Source organism: Spermophilus citellus (assembly GCF_964194105.1).
Source record: "Spermophilus citellus genome assembly, chromosome: 7".
NCBI classification, from domain to species: Eukaryota; Metazoa; Chordata; class Mammalia; order Rodentia; family Sciuridae; genus Spermophilus; species Spermophilus citellus.
The window spans coordinates 119403866-119416905 of record NC_138188.1 but is presented as its reverse complement, the minus strand read 5'-3'; the positions used below and the strand labels follow the sequence as shown (position 1 = coordinate 119416905).

The window sequence follows — 13040 nt, the reverse complement described above, 5'->3', positions numbered from 1 at the left end:
TGGATTTCCAATCGCACAGTGTGTTCCTAATTTAAATGACTTTGTGAACTTATTTTGCAATCCCACATCTATCCCCAGCTCATTCTTATTAATGTGCTGTTAATAGACTTACTTGAATTGTGGCCACTGCGTTTCACACAAAGAGCACACATGAGTCTACTTAAATTTCTTTGGATTCTCTCAGAGAAGAGGTGTCTTTCTCCCACATTTGCACATTTAAAATTTATTTTTGACATCTTAATATGATTATTTTTGTTCTTGTAAAGCAATGGAGCAAAACAGAAAAATAACTGGTTGGGTTTCTTCCCCCAACATTAAAAACAGGGAAAATAGCCAATTCTTTGGAAGCCAGTTGTTTTCAGTAATATTTGAGGTCTTTCTGAGTGGAATAATTAGTCACTTATGAAGAATAAAGAGCAGAGGATTGTGGGAAAACCATGGACTCTGGCCATTCAGTGCACTTGGGCAGCTTTCCCATTACAGGGTAACAAATATCTACAGAATGGAATGTCACTCAGCATAGGACAGGAGCACTGTGGTCACTTAGACCTGGCATCAACCTTGACCCTTTCAGTTTGAGATCTGGGCAATTTCTTCACTTCTCTGACACTCAGTTTCTTCATTTGTAAAATGAAGAGAATAATAATGTATAACTTGTGGCTATGCTGAAAAAATTAAGAAAAATGATGTATTTGGGTCATAATGTATATTCAGAAAATGTTAGTCGTATTCTATGGTAATAGCACAGCCTAACAAGAATAAAGCTAGTCACCATCTTTCTAACTTACCTTATGCCACAAAGAATTAAAGACAATCTGTAACCATGCTGCTAAAATGCCGATGTGACATTGATTTTTTTTAAAAAAATGAAAAAAGATAATCATGAAAGGAAAATTAAAAGTGATATGATAAAATGGAGTAAATAAAAAGTTTATAAACTGCACAGTCCTGTGGCCATGTTGTAAGTGTGTGACAAGGTCTAGCTGTTGGAAGATAACATGTCACCCAAGAAAAGCCCAGATCTTCCTGATTGAAAAACCAAAACAAAATTCTTTTCTGATGGGAACTGATCCCTAGGAGAAAAAAGACCTAAATTCCCTTCCCTCCTCAGCATTTATTTCAGTGTTGACCTTCTACAAATCATGTCATCACTCTGGGCCCCTACATCCTTGCCTGTACACACAGAAGATTAGATAAGCTGAACTCTAAAGCCTTTCGAGCCCCGACATTTCATAACTTGATTCTTTTCTGCAAAATATCTACAGCTTCCTCCTCCAAGTATTTGCAATTCATGTGACGTCCTCATTGAAATTCTTCAGTATAATCGAACAAAACTAGTTCTTCCTTTGGAAATGTGGGTTTATTTCTTTCCATCCTGTCATGGGCCTCCAGATAGAACTTGAGGTGCCAACATTCTCAGTATAAGATCCACTCCTTACTTACACCTTACAATGGAACTATTAAAAGCAATTAATGTTGATTTTGGACAGATCTGGATTTATTCAGAGAAAGGTATTTTATTCTCAGCACTATCTTCTTCATACTCAATTCCTTATTCCGTTGACCTTTCATTATACACTTGATACGCAACTTTCTCTCAGTTTCCTTCATTCTCACTGGGACTGTCTAAGGCCCTGAGTAAAGTCGAGCATATGAAGAAGCAGCTGATGAGGTTCTCATCCTCTTCTAATCAGTTGGTCATAACATGATGTTTGTCTGGCTCCATAGTCATGGCTTTTTGATTTGTATCCCAGTTCACAGCAGGAACACATTGACCCATCTTTTATCTGGGTGAGAGGTCTAGATGGAGAAGAGTGACTTTGGACATGTGGAATGTCTGTCCTCTACAAGATCCATCTCATCTGTCACTTGTTTTCTGTCTTCTCAGAGCCTGCTCTTGCAATCCCTTATATCTTCTCTAAGCAAGAAAGCCTGTGTCTCTCTCCCCTTCCCTGACTTCCCATTCTTTGCTTCATATGCCCTTCTCTCTTCTAGACACTCTGTGTTCTTCCTCAATGCGGTTCCTCAGGGCGAGTAACTCCCTCAAGAGCACACAGCCACTAAGACACAGAGCTGAGGTTCTAATTCCAATCTGTATAACCTCAAAAGCCCTACAACTTAATCCTCACCAGTAAACTGAATTATTTGTAATAGAATTTTATACTAAACACTGCCATGCAAAGTTTTTCAATTTCTCTATTAACATACCTTGTTTCATGTTTTGTGTTTCCCAGTCCTTCTATTATACCAGTGGTCCCCAAAGTTGTCTACACATTACAGTCATCCGGCAACCTTTTAAATCTTTCAAAATCCAAGATACACCCCAGATGGACTAAATCAGAATCTCTAGGGATGAGATACAGCCATCAATATTTCCTTAAGTTTCCCCAAAGATTCAATGTACAGACAAGTTCTGAAACCACTAGTTTATACCATTATTAGAGCTTGACATAACTACACCCTGTATTATAATTACTAATTTACTTCTGTTTATAAATTGCAACTTGAATAGAAATCTTACTTTATTCTAATTTGCATCCCCCACAGTGCCAAGCAAAGTGAAGAATCACAGTGAACAGTGTTAAATTATCACATTTGTTCAATTTATGTTCTATCCATTAAATTAACATGGAGAAATTAGATAATTCAACTGATGGAATTGGAGATGCAGAGTGTTTGGGCCTGAAGTGGAAAAGGCCAAGGAATTGTGGTCACATAGGGTAAAATCAGAATATGCTAATAAGACCCCTAACAATTTTCTCCAGGGGCTGGGGATGTGGCTTGGTGGTAGAATGTTTTCCTAGCATGACTAAAGCCCTAGGTTCAATCTCCAGCACTACAGACAACACAAAAAAAATGTATCCAATCATAAGGAAAATAAAGCAAGAATGGTTTATTTCAAACCATCTAAACTTTTTATTTTAATTCTGCTACAAATATGGATCTAGGCTGTCACCAAAGTTGAATGGGTTAGACTTTAGGAACCAACTCCTGATGACCTGGAATGGAAAAATCTTAGAATGTTAACTGAAGTAAGCCACAGAATCGTCTTCTCAACAGAAGTTTTAGAAAGGAAAAGAGTACATATTGCATTTAGTTCTTAACTGAAGAGGTTGGATAAAACTTCCACTAGGAACTACAAAGAGAATTTTATTTTTTCAAGCTGGCAATGTGGCGAGTTCCTGATTCTTTCTTGAGATTATGAAACAATCCATTGTATTGAGTCCAGGCTATAAATTCAGGCTTTCAGATTGCTCAGAAGACAGTTTAAGAAAGCAGAAGGCAGATTGTCCAATCTGGCTTCTCCATGTGCCAGGAGTTATTAATTAGGTCTTTCCTAATAACAAGATCTGGGAAGCAGCAAACTCAAAACATGGGGTTTGGAAAACAAAACAAAATAAGATGGGGGGGGTGTCTTAATGAGAGGAAGTAAGAGGCAGCAACTACAGCACCAGGCTCAGCAAACTGAGTACGAATCCTGCCAGCAACAGATTTTAGCTGCAACAGGGCATAATCACTGTAGTAGCTACAGAGGACATGGACTCCCAGTGGACTCTAACATCTGCCCAGCAGCCAGTGAGGTCACCTTCTTTTCTGTGTTTTTGTGGGATGAGCAAGAGAGGATTTTGAGAAGTCAAGAGGGACTTGTCAGGATTTCCATGGATCATAGATTCTAAGACCCTGGATGGTCTAATCCCACCCATTTCTCTACAAGAATACATTGAGTTCTAGAGCAGTTGAGTGTCATAACGCAGATCAGCTAACAATGACAGAGTAGAACCTGAGCTTTCTCTGTTCTTCTCCTCTAGACTCCCACAGGTTCCCTGAATAGCCAGGAGCCTCAGCTCTGCAGATGTATAGGAGTTTTCGTCTGCATTGTAGGCATGACCCAGGATTAGCTCTATTCCATGGGTGGTCACCACCTACCTTTTTGGAACTCTTTTCTTGGTCTAAGAAAATCCAGTCCCTGGGATACTGTGACATTTCTTTCAAATGGTATATGGTAGCTTCTACTAGGTAGGAGAGCCATCATTTCATTTAAGCAAGCATAAGGAGTGTTGGTTAAAGAAAGACAACCATCAGATTTACCTGAGAGTATCTTCTCCTTGACCTACTGAATAGCCTACTGCTAAGAAGTCTCTAAGGCCAAAACCTTAGAGGGCTGGTCTCCTCTCTGACCTACTGGACATTGAGCATACGGAGGGCAGCTAATGGATTCTACTTACCTTTTTATCCTGATTATCACTTGGATGTTGTTCAGTAAATTTTCATAAATGAATGGGCCTGACACTTAAAGGGAGAGACATAAACTAGAACTCACTCAGAGAGAAGCAACCAGGATTGTGAGAAGATGAAAATTTGAATAAGATAAAGGATGACTTAAGAAAATCCAACTTGAAGAAGAAAATACTCCCTGGGGAAGTGATCCTCATCTTGCAGTAGCCATAAGGAAGGATAAGGAAGAACATGAGACTGACTATAACTCTGGGGGAAGAAAACTTTGGATGAACACAAGTAGCTTTGAGAAAGAAGGCAAGCATTCCATCTCCAGTCAGGACCCTCTTGATAGAGATATGGAAGGAAGGAAAGTATCCATCCACAAGGCAGAGAACTTGGGCCAAGACTACTAAGGCTAAGATATGCTGGCCATCTTGGGATGGAGGAGAATTGGTGGCTCTCTCATGGGAGGCAACATTAAAGGTAAGGGGTACCTATTTGCACTAAGCTGACCTGGCAGGAAAAAAACACAAGTTTAAGGGTAAGACAAGCACATTTGCCCCCTTCTAAGTTCCCTCTTCATATAATAACAATTACTGAGTGCTTCTGTTTGCCAAGCACTGTATTATAACTTTAGCCTGACTGATGATAATCCTGATGCAGCCTCATTTTATACAAATTCAACTTGAAAAAATAAAGGAAATTGATTTTTTTAAGAGAGAGTGAGAGAGGGGAGAGAGAGAGAGAGAGAATTTTTAATATTTATTTTTTAGTTCTCGGCAGACACAACATCTTTGTTGGTATGTGGTGCTGAGGATCGAACCTGGGCCCCACGCATGCGAGGCGAGCGCGCTACCGCTTGAGCCACATCCCCAGCCCCAGAAATTGATTTTTAAAAACACGCTGGCAAGATTTCTGTGAAACTGGCATACGCGTGCATGGAACACAAATTGAATACAAATTGAAACAATACTTTTGGAGAGCCATTTGGCAACACTTTTCAAGAGCCATAAAACTCATCTAGTAATCCCACTCCTAGGGATTTACCCTAAGGAAAATAACTACAAAAGAAAAAGAAAAAAAAAAACCTGTATGTTCAGAACTCTTTAAAATAGCAGAACCTGGAAAGAATCCAAGTTCCCAACAATTTGGGTATGGTTAAATAATTTATGATATATTAACTCCATGGAAAATTATGTAGCCATTAAAATGATAAATGGGAAGACTCTGTGGCAACATGAAAGGCATATAAGAAATAACGCTCAAGGATAAGAGTGGGACATAATACTAGACATATGCTCTGATTATGACTCTGTAAAAATACTTATGGCTAGAAATTGAAGCAGACAACAAAGAGACATAAAATAAATTATAATTTCACAAAGTTTTGCATATAATCATTGTACATCTTTTAAAAACTGAAAACAGAGAAAAACTTATTCAAGCTAGAAAAACCTTGAGACTCATAGCATTCGAGTTAGAAAATATCTTATAGGACCTTGGCTAATGCACCTATTTTATAGTTTAGCAAACTGAGGCCCTGAGAAAAACAGTTTGTTCTACAACACATCAATGGTAGAGTTGGGACTAGTAGAAGCACAAGGTGAAGGGTCCCTGGAAGATTCCATAGGCTGATAATGTGTGGCAGGAGACTCGTGGAGCAGGGGACACAGTGCTGCCTGCCACGGAATTCCCAGATGTGGATAGCAAACACAGCCGGTTAAGTGTGCAGCTTGATATTCTCATTATTGAAGACAGCCACCAGCCACACACTGGGCACATCGTGAATTTGGAAAGAAAGGGTCTGGCATTCTGCTTTCATGGCTGTCTTCTCTCTGGTCCAAATACTACTTTCCCAGGTGGACACCTTATCAGTCATTCTGTAAACACTTGGGCACCCCTACCCCCAGTTCAAGCAGGCACTGTGCTCAGCTGAAGAGAAAATGGTAAGATGCACAGTGTCCTTGCTCTAATGGTGCTCTCGATTTATGGATGGAGACAGATGATGAGCATGTGAATAAATAAATGGCCTAATATAGTAATAAGTACTATCTAAAAACCACACAAAATAAAGTAAGCATTTTTAATAAAGGGTACCTGGGTAAGGGACAGGAATATGGAGCATAGAAAGGACTTCAGCAAGAGGGTGACATGATCTGATTGATGTGTAGGAAAGCTGCCTCTATTTCTAGAACAATCACAATAGCATCCCCCACCCCTATCCCAGCAAGTTTCTCTCTCTTTTTACTGTGGCCAGAGAGGTTTTAACAAAAATGTAAATTTGATGTGACAGTGTTCCTTTTGAGCACCGAGCTAAAACTGAAGTCCTCAGCACAGCTGTGATCTGCACAACACATTTCCACACCACCCTAGCTGTAATTCATGTCCCGACCCTATTCATACCACAGCCCCCACCCCACACCCCTGCAGCAGTCCCACCTGCTGCTCACTGCTCTCTGGGATGCTGTACACTTTGCTGAGGCTGAGCCTTTGAAGAGGCCCTCCTTCTCTGTGATCCCCTTCCTCCCCTTCTGTTTCTAGAACTCTTCCCCTTCCTAGGTTTAATTTGCCTATTACTTCTTCTTAAAAGTCTTCCTTCATTCTTCCCAGCATAGCAGGCTAGTGATCATCTTCCAGTGCTCAAAGCATGCTTTCTTTGCTCACACTTGTATTGAACACACCAGATTCTATCGTAAGTATTTGTGTGTGTATGTAGATATGTATAATAAACTCTTGGAAAGTGGAGACCGTGTCTTATTCACGTATTTCTGTTTAGAGACAAGCATATGCTGGGTGTCATAGTTTGAATGTGAGGTGTCCCCCCAAAGCTCATGCATGAGACAATGCAAGAAGATTCAGAAGAGAAATAAAAGCCTCAACCCAATCCGGGAATTGATCCCCTGATGAAATTAACTGAGGTAACTGAAGGTGGGTAGAGTGTGGCTGGAGGAGGTTGGTCACTGGGAGTATGCCTTTAGGGTATATATTTTCTGTCTGGCAAATGGAGCCTCTTTCTCTGCTGCCTGATCATCATGTGAGTGGTTTCCCTCCACCACATTCTTCTGCCATGATGTCGTGCCTCACTTGAACTCCAAGGAATGGAGCCGGCTGTCTATGGATTGAGAACTCTGAAACCGTGAACCCTCAAATAAACTTTCCTCCTCTGAAATTGTTCTTGTCAAGTCTTGTAGTCACAGCAGTGAAAAAGCTGACTAAAACACTGGGTGCCTAGCATTAATGGATATTTAATGAATGAGTCTGTAGATAAGTCACAGGATGGAATTACGAGTGGATGAATTTATTACTAAATGAATTAAATACAGCCCCCCCCCCCATTTAAAAAACGAAGGTAACTATGATCTTATTCTTCAGGTCTGAAAAGAAGATTCAGATGAGGTGACTTTAAAGGCTACTTCCAAATCTGATGTCCTAGGGTCTGAGAGTCAATAAATCACAATGGGTTATTTCCATTGGAATCAGAGAAACTTCTCGGCTTGGTTGACTGAGATAACTCAAAGGGCCCCCAGGGACATGATTCAGGATCATAAAGTGTGTGGAGCCCTGACCTTGCAGGCCTACTGCACTAGGATAAATAAAACTTGGGCATGGGCTGGGTGTCCTCCTGTTCCAGTTGGCAACATTCACAATACCCCAACCTACCTGCTGAGGGAAGAAGCCTCCAGCAAAACAGGTTTTGAGCTGGCTGAGCAAGAGCACAGCTATACATTCCTGTAAATTTCCAGGTCCATGAAATGGCCCGGACAAGCATATATGCACCGCTATGCCACATAGCTCCCGTGGCCATCTTTGCTTACCCCATCGTCCCGTGGGTGTGGTGTTCAGGATAGAATTGTGTAAATTTAGAAAGAATCCCTAACTCAGCTTCCAGTGGAGGGAGAAAGAGTGAAGTCTCACTATTTCCTCCTATCAGACTACTGAAGATCACCTAAGACTCAGCTCAAGTCAAAAGGCCTGTGTGCCAGCTACACACCCAACCCTGTGCTAGGTGTGACTGAGAATCCAAGGAGTAAAATGGCCCCTGTCCTCAGGGAGTCTACAGTCCCATGAGGGAGATCAGCCATTTGCCTCAGGTGACACTGGTAAGTAATTCAGGGCACAGAGAAGAAAGCCCTTTGGATAAAGGATGGAAATTTGGACAAGGAAGGAGAAACTATTTCATAAAGAAGGAAGTATGTTCAATAACCAGGATTGAGGATTGTCCATGTCAGTTGGGAAAAATGCTTTAACAAGTATATTGAGTGGTCAGAGAGTAGGGTAATGGAGGTGGTAAGCAGTGTTGGGCCACAGCAGAGGGTGGTAACAGAAGGGAAGGAGAGTTTTCAGCACGTTAGAAGTGTAAGACAGCAGGAGTCAGCCACATCCAGAAACCTGACTCATTATTTAATTAAAAATATTATCCTTATGCCAGTTTTTGCCAAGCCCTCTTCCTACTTCTGAGTGCCAATCTCCACAGTCAGAATGCATCTTGTGGGCAGTGGGGACACTGCAGAGTCTTGAGAGCTCCTAACTGCTTCTCTCTCTTACCTGGATGGAACCGGAAGGAAGTGGCAGGGTAGTGACTAAACCTCGGGCAGGATTAGATGCATGACCTCTATCGTCCCCTCCTAGGAGATTCAGTGTTTATTTGTAATCAACACAAGGCATTTGCAGAAAATAGAAAAACATGTGCACACAGGCACACAAAGATATCCCTGGGGGAAAAAAAAAAGTTCCCTGGAGCTAAAGGGATACAATGTAGAAGTCCAGATATCAAGTGCACTGTTCTGACAATAATTAAACCCAAGTTGGGTTCTTCTGACCCTGGAGTTTCATGCAAGATTTCTGCCTTCTTTTTGGAAGGTACTGAAGATCTCTCGTGCAGACAGCAGGATTCCAGGACTAGCATCAAAGGAAGGAGTGAGAATTCAAAGACTTTAAGAGCAAAAGAGTCCTATCAGGATCTGAAGCTCAGAAAGAGAAAATTCTTCTAAACCAACAGAGAAACTCTTTTTTAAAAAGGCTGAACCTGCCTTTCAAAAATGCACAGAATTCAAATCCTTGTTTTCCTTCTTCCCCTTCCTTCATAGGAGGAGTTTACAGTCAATTAGTTTGGAAGTTCAGTTAGTACAAACTCAATTTTAAAAGTACCCAAGAGGCAGAGATAGGAATGATTCAAGCCTTAGAACTTAGGCAAAGCAAAGAAAGAAGCTAGAAATCTAAACCTGTCTGGGTGGCTTTTTAAAAAGTTTCTCTTGCAGATGTGGGGAGTTGTGTGGCTCTTTGCTATTTTTGAAAGGTTTTCATTTTGACTGAATCCTGGGGACTTTATTAGTCCTTTACCCTGTGAACTGTTTCAGGGCCAGAGCCAGGGCCTTCATACAGAAGAGGACTTTGATGACCTTCAAACAGATTTGATATGGCAAGTTCCCAGAGTCCCTGAGCAAAAGACCCACCTCTCTCTCTCTATCTCTGGCTGTGCAGAAGCAGAAACTCTGTATGGGAAAGGTCCCTTCTGCTAAACAGCCTTAGCCCTAGCCCCCAAAAGATGTGGGTTCTACTATCAACCTGTAACTCTTACTAGCCATGAAGGCTTAGAGGAGTCATATTCCTTCTCTCTGTGCTCAAGTTTTCTCTTATAAGAAATGATAAAATTGAGCATATCATCTCTGTGGTCCCTGACAGAACAAATGTTCTATGAATTCAACTACCAAGTGGGTAGTGAAATGAATTGGATTATTTTCTTTTTCTTTTTGTCTCCTGATGTTTTTGTGGGGGAAATAGTAAACCAATAACTTTTTTTTTTTTTTAAAGAGAGAGTGAGAGAGGAGAGAGAGAGAGAATTTTCAATATTTATTTTTTAGTTCTCGGCGGACACAACATCTTTGTTGGTATGTGGTGCTGAGGATCGAACCCGGGCCGCACGCATGCCAGGCGAGCGCGCTACCGCTTGAGCCACATCCCCAGCCCAAACCAATAACTTACTGTCCACCTGACACCTTGATAACATGTCTGTGTGTATTATTTCACTTGCCAACAAACTAATAGCACAAACTGATAGCAAGGATAAAATGGTTCAAGTTCCCAGCAACTCCACAACTCCAGTGGCGGGGTTACCACAGAGGCAGCCCCATTTTCCACACCTGCATTTGCACCCCAGATGCAAGAAAATAAGAAGTTAAAATCTTAATGACAGTATTAAGTGCTAATAGATCCTGGAGTACCTTATGAATCATCCAAAGAAAGCTTAAATCACACTCAGTATCATTTTAATGTTTAGCAAAGTATGTTGTAATTTACTTATTTGGAAACCAAGAATCAGTAGATGATATGGACAGTAACCAGATGAACCAGAATTTTCCATTGCCCAGAATACTCCATTCCCCAGCCACTTTATGTAAATAGGAATTTACTTTGGCATTAGAATAATAATAGCTTACAAGGAGTAGGTTCTGGTAGTCTCAGGCTTGCCAACTGTCCAGCAATGTGTCAACTGCAGAGATTGCTGTCCACTCCAGCTGGGCATTACGGGGACCCAATCAGACTCCATTTCAGAAATCATGGGCGGTGTTTCCATGGAGCTCTGCCCGAAAAGAGGTGATCTAAATCTTGCATGAGAGATGTACATCAACAGGGAGCTTTGCCTAGAACACTGTGACCTAAAAAATCATATTAAGGAGCTCAGAATGCAGAATCAGTTTCAGAGACACCAAGTGACCTTGTGCCAGGCACCTTGCACACTGCCTTGCCTGCCTGATGCCCCCTGAAGTGAAAAATGGTGGATGCCTCTGTGCACACCCTGGCTGTGGCACACCCCAGCCTGGAGCAAGTATTCTGATTTTCACTGCCCTATTTTTTTTTTTTTCCTAAGGCAGGCTGCCTGCTACTTCTATTAATCATCTTGCTGTTTGTTTAGTTCTGGAAAGGTACGCACTGATTCACAAAGGGAAATATCACCTAGTGGTTAGACTGGAACAATATCCTTGCTGCATTTCCTTTCTAAGATCCTATCCATTTACTTTTATTTATCAAATTTACTTTTTGGTATCCCTTAAATAAGAATGCACATGATACATTTGTGAAATTTAGGGCCAGAAAGGATTTGGTTGACCCTGATCCATGACAATTCTTCCTTTACTAGATGAAGACAGCTACATATTACCATGCATTTTCTTTTTTTAACTAAGCCATTGGGAAGCTCAAAATCATACTCTATGCTTTATTAAAATTATTTATTAAAATTATTCTTTATTAAAATTATTGGGTTTTCCCCTCTAACTATCCTCTTTTTCCATGACAAGTCCTCAATCTTTTATCTGTGTTCTAATGATCCTGTTATAACTATATTTAACATTATAAGTTACTTTAAATCCTTTCTGGAAGTAAGTAGCATGCAAAGAAGTTTAAAATGTAATAATCTGTTTCACAAAAGCTTTCCTGATAGGAAAATTTGGAAGATTAATTATTATTTTATGATGAAGTCTGTAATTTCATTTCTAACACAGATTAATAATTAATATTTAAGAGCTTATATACAATGGTAATGATACATCTTTGCATAGTTTCTTAATATGCATAAAGTAAATATTTTCACATATACAATCTCATTTTCTCATTAGTGCTCACATTTTACAGATGAGGAAAGTGAGGCCTGGAGATCCTCAGTGGCTTGCACTAGGTCTAGATCCTCAGTGGCTTGCACTGGGAAGCTCAGCTCTTCAGGGGCTAAGCAGGGCCCCCCCGTTGGTTTCTTCCCCCAGTATTGCTTGATCTCTCACTGACCTCTCACTTAAATCAGCACTCTTCTCATTATCCCTAGGCAAGTTTTTTTTTTTTTTTTTTTAAGTATGTTGATGAAAATTAAGCAATGGTTTAGTGGTTATTTCCCTTGCTGAGATGGTCTGCAGAAAATCAGGAAACCACAGTTCTAAGGTCTAAATGGTCAACTTGACATGGTCACTTTCAGAATACCTGAAGCTCCTGGTCATCCTGGGTTTCATGCTTCATTTTAACAGGTAAAATTCAGCCTCCAACAGGCCTTTCTCTTCTAAACAAATATAGGATACCTCTCCTACCCTAGTGGCACCCAGGATACCAAATCAACAGGTTGTTAGGACAGTCAAGGAGAAGAACAGATCATTGCTTCTTAGGGCTTGTTGGTGAGAAAAGAGAGGATGCCCTTGACATTTAAAACCTCAGGGTCATGTTGTTCTACTAGGCAGGTTAGCTGGCTAACTTCCTTTAATGTGACCCTGAAAAGAAGGCGTTGGGAAGCATGACATTTGTGTTTTCATTTACTGCCATTTCGGGCCACTTAACTACGGCCAACTACAAGTTGAAACGCTTTGAAGACACTCCAGAAGATCTATTGCCATAGAACCTACTGGAAAGCAAGCACATTAGAGATGTGCATCAATGATGTTCTATCTCCTTCTTCTCCAGGTTAGGGCAGACCCCATTCTGGTTTCCCACTAGGCCCCAGGTTCTGCCCACAGTCTGGGGGCTGGAGAGGCTAATCTCAAAGGGCCAGAAATGAGTCAGTTTCCACGCTCAGCATCAGGCGTGTGGCTTCCTGAAGCACAGACGAGGAAGTGCTGAATTTCAAAGAGCAAGGTTTTTTTTTTTTTTTCTTTGCATACCATATCCGGAACTGAAACCACCAATTCACTTCACTTAAGATCTCACACTATACTCAGAGCATCAATAACATTCCAGAGATAAGATACCAAGACTTCATCAACCCAGTCTTTCCATCTCCCCACTTTTCTTTCAGTGATGATATTGCTGGATTCTTCTTCTTTTTCAACCTCTTTATTTTTAGCCCT

At 40.8% G+C, this 13040-nt stretch overlaps 1 protein-coding gene and 1 long non-coding RNA gene across 5 annotated transcripts in view; one reads left to right on the top strand and one right to left on the bottom strand.

The window, feature by feature from the left end:
- LOC308653194 overlaps positions 1-12313 on the bottom strand; it is a 29838-nt gene extending 17525 nt beyond the window's left edge. For all 4 annotated transcript variants that reach the window (XR_014023007.1, XR_014023008.1, XR_014023009.1 and 1 more), the window contains exons 1-2: positions 11842-12313; positions 10656-10874 (exon numbers count right to left, since the gene is read on the bottom strand). This is a non-coding gene — a long non-coding RNA (uncharacterized lncRNA). The remainder of the gene's footprint in view (positions 1-10655; positions 10875-11841) is intronic.
- LOC308653193 (uncharacterized protein) overlaps positions 1-13040 on the top strand; it is a 223399-nt gene that overhangs the window by 143830 nt on the left and 66529 nt on the right. The window lies entirely within an intron of this gene.